This window comes from Mus pahari, chromosome 5, assembly GCF_900095145.1.
Source record: "Mus pahari chromosome 5, PAHARI_EIJ_v1.1, whole genome shotgun sequence".
Lineage (NCBI taxonomy): Eukaryota > Metazoa > Chordata > Mammalia > Rodentia > Muridae > Mus > Mus pahari.
The window spans coordinates 33,923,807-33,933,584 of NC_034594.1; positions in this window are offsets into that span (position 1 = coordinate 33,923,807).

Here is a 9,778-nt window from a genome sequence, read left to right on the forward strand (position 1 = left end):
GAGGGTATAGGGGTCATTTGGGATAGCATTTGAAATGTAAATGAAGAAATTATCTAATAAAATAATTACAAAAAAGAACATAGCTATCTAAGCTTGTATATTTTGCGAACAATTAGGTTTTCTATGTACAAAAATATCCTATAACAACTTGGGCTTCCTGGGTTCTGCATTTCAAAGTATTCTGAGGTACAGGGAGGTGTGAGAGACTAAAAAAAACGCCAAAGACATTAAACACTACTGCTTCAAATGCTACTTTACTTATGAGGAGAGGAGTTAATTAAGACATAGGTACATTATGGTGAGTTATATAGATGTGCCATCAATGTGATCATTTGTCGTTACAGAAGACAGAAACAGGAAGATTCCAGTCACACTGAGGAACAGTTGATAGGAACACAGACATTCAAAAGAGTTGATGTTGGCCTTGAGGACTTGAGTGACACAGCCCACATGCCCCAGAATGCAAGTAGCTAATGAGAAGCTTGAATAGCAAAGCTATTCTGGTCTCCAATGGGACTGGGACCATGGTCTTGCCCAGGCCTCCATTTGGGCTTGGTGATACAAATCACAGACTTCCCCGCTAGAAAGGAGGGAATATATTTCTGTTGTTTCAAGTCATTTGGATTGTTGTTAATGTTTTACAGCAACCACAGTGCAAGAATACAGGGGGTGTAGAGATGGCAGGGAGGGAGGGCCACCTCGGACTCACTACTGCCCTCAGCTCCACAGAGATGGAGACCCCTCAATCCTCTTTTGAGACAAGCTGAGCTGCTACTGTTACTCAACCTACAGTGCAAAATGCTTTGGCTGAAAAGTCTGTTGTGAGCCTGGGCTGCGGCATGAGCAAACCTGTACTTTTTAAACAGATTTTTTTTTTTAATTACAAAAAGATGAGAGCAGGGTCCACATCAGGCTACTAAATTGCCTAAGACCTCATCCATGAGTCAGAATCTTGTAATGAGCCATATATTTTAACCCACTTGAAGCGTTAAGTATTTGAGAAAAAAAAAATACCGTCTTAAAATTAGAACCCCAAATTTTCAAGTACATATTTTATAAGATAGTCATTTCAGAGAAGAAAAAAAATGAGGACAAGTTCAGACAGTATTTCTTTGGATATTCTTGGGGAATAATTGGGCAAATGGGTCATTTTGTATTACTCCCCAATCCTGAGTGCTCACAGAACCAGTAAGCCTTTGTCCCAAGGGAAGAAGACAACAGAACCCAAAGCCAGACCTTCCCAAGTTAGGCTGAATGCAGAGCATCCTGTGAGTGTTTAAACCAAGGAGAACACGGAGCCAACCTGTGTTCTCATCTTTCAAAAGTCTCTCCAGTCTCCTTGTGGGAAAGGCCCCAAGACCTCTCACTCACAGATGATGTCATCCTAATCTTATTTTAATATGAGCCTAGATGTTCCTAGGGACATCCTATGCTTCTGCTTATAGTGCCTGCTGAGCTCTGCTCTTAAAATTCCACTTTTTTTTGTTTTTGTTTTTGTTTTGTTTTTCGAGACATGGTTTCTCTGTGTAGCCCTGGCTGTCCTGGAACTCACTTTGTAGACCAGGCTGGCCTTGAACTCAGAAATCCACCTGCCTCTGCCTCCCAAGTGCTGGGATTAAAGGCGTGTGCCACCACCGCCCGGCTTCACATCTATTTAATCTAGAGGAAACTTCTGATTTGTTATTAAGATCTTTGAAATAGCTAAAGAATTTTAATTAGCATGGCAATTGCCCATATTTTGTAGAAGCACTCTGGGATATTTCAATACTGTTTGGTTTCTGACACACACACCCCGCCCCCCAAAAGGAACTCAGGTGCATATTTTACATCTCAAAGGAGACCTGGCCTCCATGTTCTCCCAGCATCCCTGGTTTAGCCTGTCCCCAATCTGGAACTTTCCAACCCAGAGGCTGGGCTGCCCTTTCCCCAGAGGATCTTCTCTATAGAAACCATTTTGCTCCCCCCTGTGCCCCACTCCCCACTCCCACAGGAGGTCACTCTTTGTCTCTCTCCCACTTCTCTCCCCTCTCCCTTCCCGTGGAGGCTTCCATGGGGTTAGTGAACCCACTAGACTAGGAGAGCAGACTCCTAATAAACCTACATTTAATATCATCTAATCTGGTTTGAACCGGTTCCTCCTCCTCCCCCTTCCCTTCCTTCTTCTTCCTCCTCCTCTTTCTGTTTTTTTTTTTTTTTGTTGTTGTTGTTTTTGAAGTGGGTTTTCTGAGTAACCCAGGCTGTCCTAGAACTCCCTCTGTAGATAAGACTGACAAACTCAGAGATCCATTTTCCTCTGCCTCTGAGTGCTGGGATTAAAGACCTTCGTCATTACCACTGAAAGACCCCTGCTGCAGGGAGACCCTCGCTCAAGTCCCAGGATGAGACGACGCCCCAATAACTCAAGAGAAACCATTCTTGATGCAATACGCGTGAAGTTTAATCGGGAAAATCAGCATGCAGAGGTTGAGCTCATAGGAGAGCAACCCTCAGCATTTACAATTGAGAGCTTTTAAAGGAAACAAACAAACAAACAAGCAAACAAAGGAAAGGGGAGGATACGTCCACAAAGAATGGGGAAGCTGAGTAAACATTTCAGCTCATCTCTTACAGAAGAGTTACAGGCTATCTTTGGCAAACATTCTTGGTGGGGAAACTAAGTAAACATAAGAGTGGGGATGATGCATTGCAGCTCATCTCCTACGGAAGAGTTACAAGCTATCTTAGTCCCTTACACCATGAGTCAGGCGCCAGGGTGGGCCAATGGCGATGAGCCAGTTTTAGTGGCCATTGGTATCTCAGGCTGAAGGCGAAAGAACAAGGAATTCTATGCTGAGCTTTGTTTCTAGGTTTTTTTTTTGTTTTTTTTTTTTTTACCACTAGGTTAAATTTTATTTTTTATTTTTTTTCATTTGTTTTTTACTATATGAGTGCTCAGTGTGCACGCACACCTGCATGCCAGAGAGGACATCAGACCCTTTCTAGGTGATTGTGAGCTACCATGTGGTTGCTGGGAATTGAACTCAGGACCTCTAGAATACCCTAACCATTGAGCTCTCTCACCAGCCTCCACCTCCTTCTAATTTTTCAAAGCCACTGGTTCATTAATTGTCCTTCACTTGCTTACACTCTCAGGCTGCAGAAATGGCTGAGGGAGGGAAAGGACACAGTCACACATGGGGCCCTGCAAGTCCTGAGCAGAGGCACCCTCTGGCTCCACCGCACTTCCCTGGGGGGATGTGCTTCAGGGACTGTGAAGGATTATGTGGACAAATGGGTACTCTGAGGACTGAGGTGACTGCTGCTGTCCCTCACATGCTGCCCCTGAGGAGCAGACCCCAGCAGAATCTGATTCTTTCTCTAAGAGACAATGCCCCCACCTCCAACCCCCGCTACCACCAGATAGGACTTCCCCGTGGACTCCGGACTCCACCTATTGCTCCCCCAGCCCAAGGACTCAGCATGTAAGAGGCTACAAATGGAACCAAATCCTAACTGGCAAATCCCACCAGACCACATTGCCATTGGTGTTACAAGCATTCACACTGTTTTCTTTTGAATTATGTAATTAGTTGTCATCATCCATAATCATCCCATGCTACAGAGAGCATTATAAACACTGTTCCCATCATTTCTTGCCTTTGTTTCCATTAACACATACCTCTCCCTCCCACTCTCTCTGTCCTTGTCTTCCCTTCCAACTCTGGAAGCACTCTTCTCCCTCTTCTATGCACTCACCTGTAAGAGACCCAGTAAGTGCTCCTCACTCAGTGGTTTCACCTCAACACAACACCCTCTTTCACCCAGGATGCAGCAAGAGACAGAAATTCTTTTTTTTTCTTTTGTGACCAGTATTTTGTTGTGTATATCTACATATGTGCATATACATGTGTGTATATATATATATATATATATATATATATATATATATATATATATCGGTGTGCATATATATATATGTGTACATATATATGGGGGTACATATATACATATATATGTGTACACACACACACACACACACACACACACACACACATATATATATATATATATATATATATATATAAATATAAATTTTCTCTTCCCATTCATTGTTGGGATTGTTCTATCTCTAGTTCAAAAACAACACATGCCAGTTCTTTCTCCAATCCTTACTAGCATTTTTTTTCTGAACATTTTTTACAAAAGCCTGTTATGTTATTGGGTAGAGCTAAAATTTCTTGTGCTGCGGGCCTGGTTCCCAAAGCAAGAACATCTGGAGGCGGAGCTTTGGGGAAGTGTCTGGCTGGATGGAGGGAAGATAAATGGCCCGGATCTGAGCAGTATCCCAGCCTCCTCTCTCTGTTTGCTGACCATGGTGACAAGATCAGTGTGTACCACATGGACTAAAGTCAAGGCATGGAAATCTCTGAAGCTAAGATTCCACCTTTGGGTATCTCAAGTATTGTGCTACAACAATGGGAAGCTCAATGCAAAGCCATTCTACAAACTGGAGCATGGTGCTATCTCATTCAATGTGTATGCTCCTAATGATGTGGGACATTATTTTCATATACCCAATCATTTCTCTTCTTCTGATGTCTATTCAAAGCATTTATTCACTTAGCTGAACTTTTTGTTGCTATTTTTTGTCTTGTTATTTTGCTGTTGAATTCCTTATACATTCTGGATGTGAAGCCTCCACTGGAGGAATAGTTGGCAGACAGTCCTTTCATTCTGGAAACTATTTTAATTCTTTTTTCTTTGTGTGTTGCTTTTTGGTCTAAATAAGTACAAGTCCTGCTTTCTGAAAAATTGGATTATAAGCTGCAGACTCTTGCAGCTTCTGAAAAGAAACTTCTTTCTCTTCAGAAGCATTGCCTGCAAATATTTGCCATCAACTTGTTCTTTCAATAAGCAGAGATCTTCAATTTAGATGGAGCATAGTCTCCTCTTAAATATTATTTTATATTTGTTATATACTTTGTCTACCAACATATGGATTTATGTGGATATATGAAAATATATTTGATGTTGGGCTCAATCAAGCTCACTATTTAGTCAACGATGACCATGCCTACGTGATATTGATTTATTTTTACAAACATAAACCTATGCTGTATTTGTAAAGTAAATTTCACTTGATTCAAGATATAGTATCCACTTTATATGGTACTGATTTTCATTTGCTAGTATATGACTAATATAACACATGTATATTAACAAACTATTTGCTAATAATTCTTGTGATTTGTGTCGTGTTGTGATTGTGTAGCTGAAGCACAGTGCACGTTTGCACATGTACAGCAGAGTGACCAATTGAGCCACTTCCCAGCCCCCAGACACCATCTTCTGAGGAAGTTTTAATTTTTAATGAAAATGAATTTATCAACTTTCTTGTGATCTGGGCTTCAGGGCTAATTTAGTATTTTAAATCTTCTACTTTAAAAGTGCCTACTAGCTTTTTAGTTCATTTCTCTGTATTAGTATTTTAGGGTGCTCATTGAGTATAATAATCTATAATTTCATACAAATGCATAATTTCAAGTAGTAATCCTTTGGAATTAGCTGAGGTTAATGATTCTTTATTATGTGAAATTCAAACATATTAAAAATAATAAAACATAAGACCCCATATTTACAACTCAACTCTAATATTTAACAGCATAGCCTATGTTTGTTAAAGACATAATTGGGTTTTTAAGAGTCAAGATTTGGAATATTTTGACTATTATGATATTTTATGAAGAATATTTGACAATGAACTAGTTAAGGAGCAGAGAAATGGCTCAGTGGTAAATGCACTCGCACAAGCCTAGGGACCTGAGTTAGATCCTGGATCCCCTGGTGAAGGCAGATTGAGAGAACCAGCTTCTCAAAGTTGTTCTAAATGTGCACCATGGTACATGTCACACACACACACACACACACACACACACACACACACACACACACACACACACACACACCCCAAATAGATAAAAGATATTTAACATCTCTTAAAATACACAGTATTAAGAATGGGAATGCAAAGTATTTCATAGGAAGGGGTGAGACTCTTTGTTAGGGGCAATGCATTTACAGAAGTTACGTGATGTGGTAGAAAGTTCTAGAACTAAATTTGTCCAGATTTAAAATTGGGCTGTCATGCAGTGCTGTTTCTGAAGTCTTTATGGAGCAGAAGAGCCGAGAGTGGAGGGCTGGAAGAAAAAGTTCCATTTAGAGCCTCTAGTGTATCAGACGCATGTAGCAAGGTAAGTTAAGTCATCACACTGGGACTGTGAGTGGATAATTCTAGCCTATAGATGAGGACAGACTCAGAGGCTAAATGAGCTACACTGACTCAGCTCTATTCATGAGCAAGCCTGCCTGGCCTGGTGAATCATCTCCCAGGAACATAATACTAAAGCAACAGAGTTAGATGTTATCTCTAAAAAGTTAAAGAAAGAACAAACGGAAATCTTTTGGTAGAACATTGGGAACACTTTTCTCCCTGCAAGGCAAAAGGGATAATGAGTATGGTCAGAAGGGATTTCAGCAGAGAATGTGAAATCAAGGAATACTATTACTGCTGCAAGCCTGCAGCGGAGGACACCTCCTTGGATAATCACAGGTAACCTAGTTTGGACCCCACTATAAGCAAATTGCTTAATTTCTCTGTCCCTATTTCCTTTCTTGTAAGCCGCCCCTGTATCCCCTTAGCTTTCTTTCCTCTTAAAAGTAAAATGAGAAGCCAAATGACTCTGGCATGAATCCTGGGACAAAGGGAACTCAAAAGACTATTCAAGAGAAAGGTTCAGGAGAAACAAGTCTGTGTAGATCTCACAGGAGCCTGGGAGGGTTTATTAAAATAGTTCTCACCTTTTGGTTTTCTTATGATTCACTTCTCTTTCCTCAAAATTGAAGAACAGATTAAGGCTATCAGCTTGTAGTATTTGGTACCAAAAGACCTTACTACATTACAGAGTCTCCTTTCTCCTCTTTTCCTTCTTCCTCTGCATCTGTTTGCTTGTTTGTTTGTTGGGTAGCCCAGGGACCTTAAACTCTTGATGTCTCCTCTCCACCTCTGGGATACAGGTGTGTGTCACCACATCCCACTGAGTTGACTTCTTTTTACAAGTTGACTTAAAGCTGTAAAGTATAGCAGCAAGATGAAGAGACTCCAATCTGTTCCTTGTATGTAAGGCCTTGCTTGGGATTGCCTAGATAATAAGGGCATTTTCTGGCTACACCAACAGAGATGCTAACCCTGTTTGCGATCTTTCCACGTCATAGAACCAGAACAGGTTCCAAGTCAAACCTAACCCTGACTGGCTTCCCAGAGACTTCTCAATTTGAGCATCACAAGAACTCCCCAAAGGCAGCTCACTTGTTTTATTTCTGCCTCCCTGAAAGAGCAGATGGCAACTGAGGTCTGGACAGTGTTGGCCTTCTCAGTGAAGACGCCAATCATTTGGTCCTTAGACATCACTAACAACACTCAGGATGCAAAAAATGACAGTAATGCCTGAGCAACCAAAAATCCATATCTACTACTTTCAGCTCTACTAGAAAGAATAACATTCTCACCACTAAAAATAGTTAAGATTTGAAAAACAAATTGATATTATTACTGTCCTAGTATTTTCAGTGTATGTAAGCATACCTATAGTAGGGTGCAGAGCAACAGGTGACGACCAGTATCTTCCTCAACGTTCCTCCACATGATTTTTATTTTATTATGCAACTAAAAAAAGATTATTTTGCCAGGAATGATGGTATACACTTGAATTGCAGCATTAACAAGGTACAGGAAGGCCAATTTCTGTGATTTCTAGGCCAGCATGGTCTACAGAGTGAGTTTCAGGCCAGTTGGGGCTACACAGTAAAACCCTTTCTCTTTGTCAGTCTCTGTCTCTGTCTCTGTCTCTCTCTCTCTCTCTCACACACACACACACCAGTATAGAATCTTGCCGTTGTGTATGTATGTGGATAACTTGCTGGAGTTGGTTCTCTCCATGTGAGTTCCAGGGGTTGAACTCAGATTCTCAGGCCTGGTGGGCTACTCCCTTTACACACTGAGCCACTCACTCCATTAGCTCTCTACCTTATTTTTTTTGAGACAGGTCTCTAACAGGACTTGGAACTCACTGGTTTGTCCAGGCTGGCTGGCCAGTGAGCTCCAGGGATGCCCTTGACTCCATCTCCATCTCCATCTCCTGCCTCCCAAGCACCAGGGTTATAGGCATGCATTGCCATGCCTTGCTTCTCTTGTGTGCTGTATACACACACACACACACACACACACACACACACACACACACACACACACACGTGAGTTTGAGTGCGCGTGTCTAAACTTAGGTCTTCACACTTGCAAGGCAAGAACTTTAACAACTGAGCAATCTCATCTTCTGGCTCTCAATCTTAAAACTGACATTTTTTTTTTTTTTTGGCCTGTGTAATAACATATACAATATTCTGCAGAAAGATAATGAATATTTACTCATATTTAGGGATTCTGGATAAAAATACAAGAAACATGTTCCCTAAGAAATATCCTATCTCATTTGATTCCTTCTGTCCAATTCTGCAACAGTGTTTGAATTTATGTTAAATTCTCAAATTACTGTCACTTGGAAATCTGGAATTACAAATGTCTCTCCAGTTGCTTCTAGATGCCCTAAGAAGTTGGGATTATTGACTAACACAACGTCTACCAAACTTCTGAAAAACCTGTGAACTAGAACCCAAGGCCCAAAAGCCACTACTCTGATAAACTGCAAAGTAACCTATACATTTACATACAATGCCTAAATCGCTTTTCATTCTTTCTATGCGAGAACCTGTTCACCTAGGATTATATCCAGTTAGCACATGAAAAAAGAGAAAGTCAGTCTCCGCAGAGTCCTGAAAACAGACGATGGACCATGTGGTGTCCACAGAGATGGATGGGAAAACTCCAACATGCCAAGCTGTGAATGTCGGCTTTCCCCAGCGCCTAGGGCGCCCTGGGCTCACACACTGCTCTCACTGAAGGGCGAGGTAAAGGAGATGCATGTAACGCTTTCTTTCCAAGACAGCATTGCAGTGTATGAAAACCAGTAAAAACAATCTTTGTACCAAATGTGCTTATTCACCAAATTTATTTCTGGACATTCAGAACACCAGATTATGACAAATTAAAAGCAAAGCACCAGAAATCACTACACGTTAATACCTGAGCGGAGACTGAAGGCAAATACTCACATCATAAAACTCCATCACAATGCTGAAACACAGGTACAAACATTCATGGCACCCTCCAAGGTAGAATAAGTAGCACTTTCCCCCCCCAAATCACAACCAGTTAAATGTAACAGTGTTAACTATACCATACCAAAAATACACAGAAAATTACACGCACGTGTATTAGTGCACGGCACACGGCACTGGGACGAGCATGCATGTTGAGACAGGGAGATCCCACTGAGAACATTCTCACTGCTCCCGTCAGGACAGACTCCCTTCGTGACACATTGTTACTACACTACATTTTATGGATAAGAACATAACCATTAGTGTATAAATAAATGATCACTGTACACAGTCTCCCTCAGCAGCCATGAGGAGTGTGTGCTCTCAACGCTTCACCGTAGAAACCGATCTCATTACACATCCACTGCTTGCACAACTTCTTTGCCAATCTGACCAGGCTTTTAAAAAAAGACATACTGTCATTTCTACATATTTTTAAGACTCTTCTTTAAATATAAAATTGTAATTGTAGCCGGGCGTGGTAGCACATGCCTTTAATCCCAGCACTTGGGAGGCAGAGGCAGGC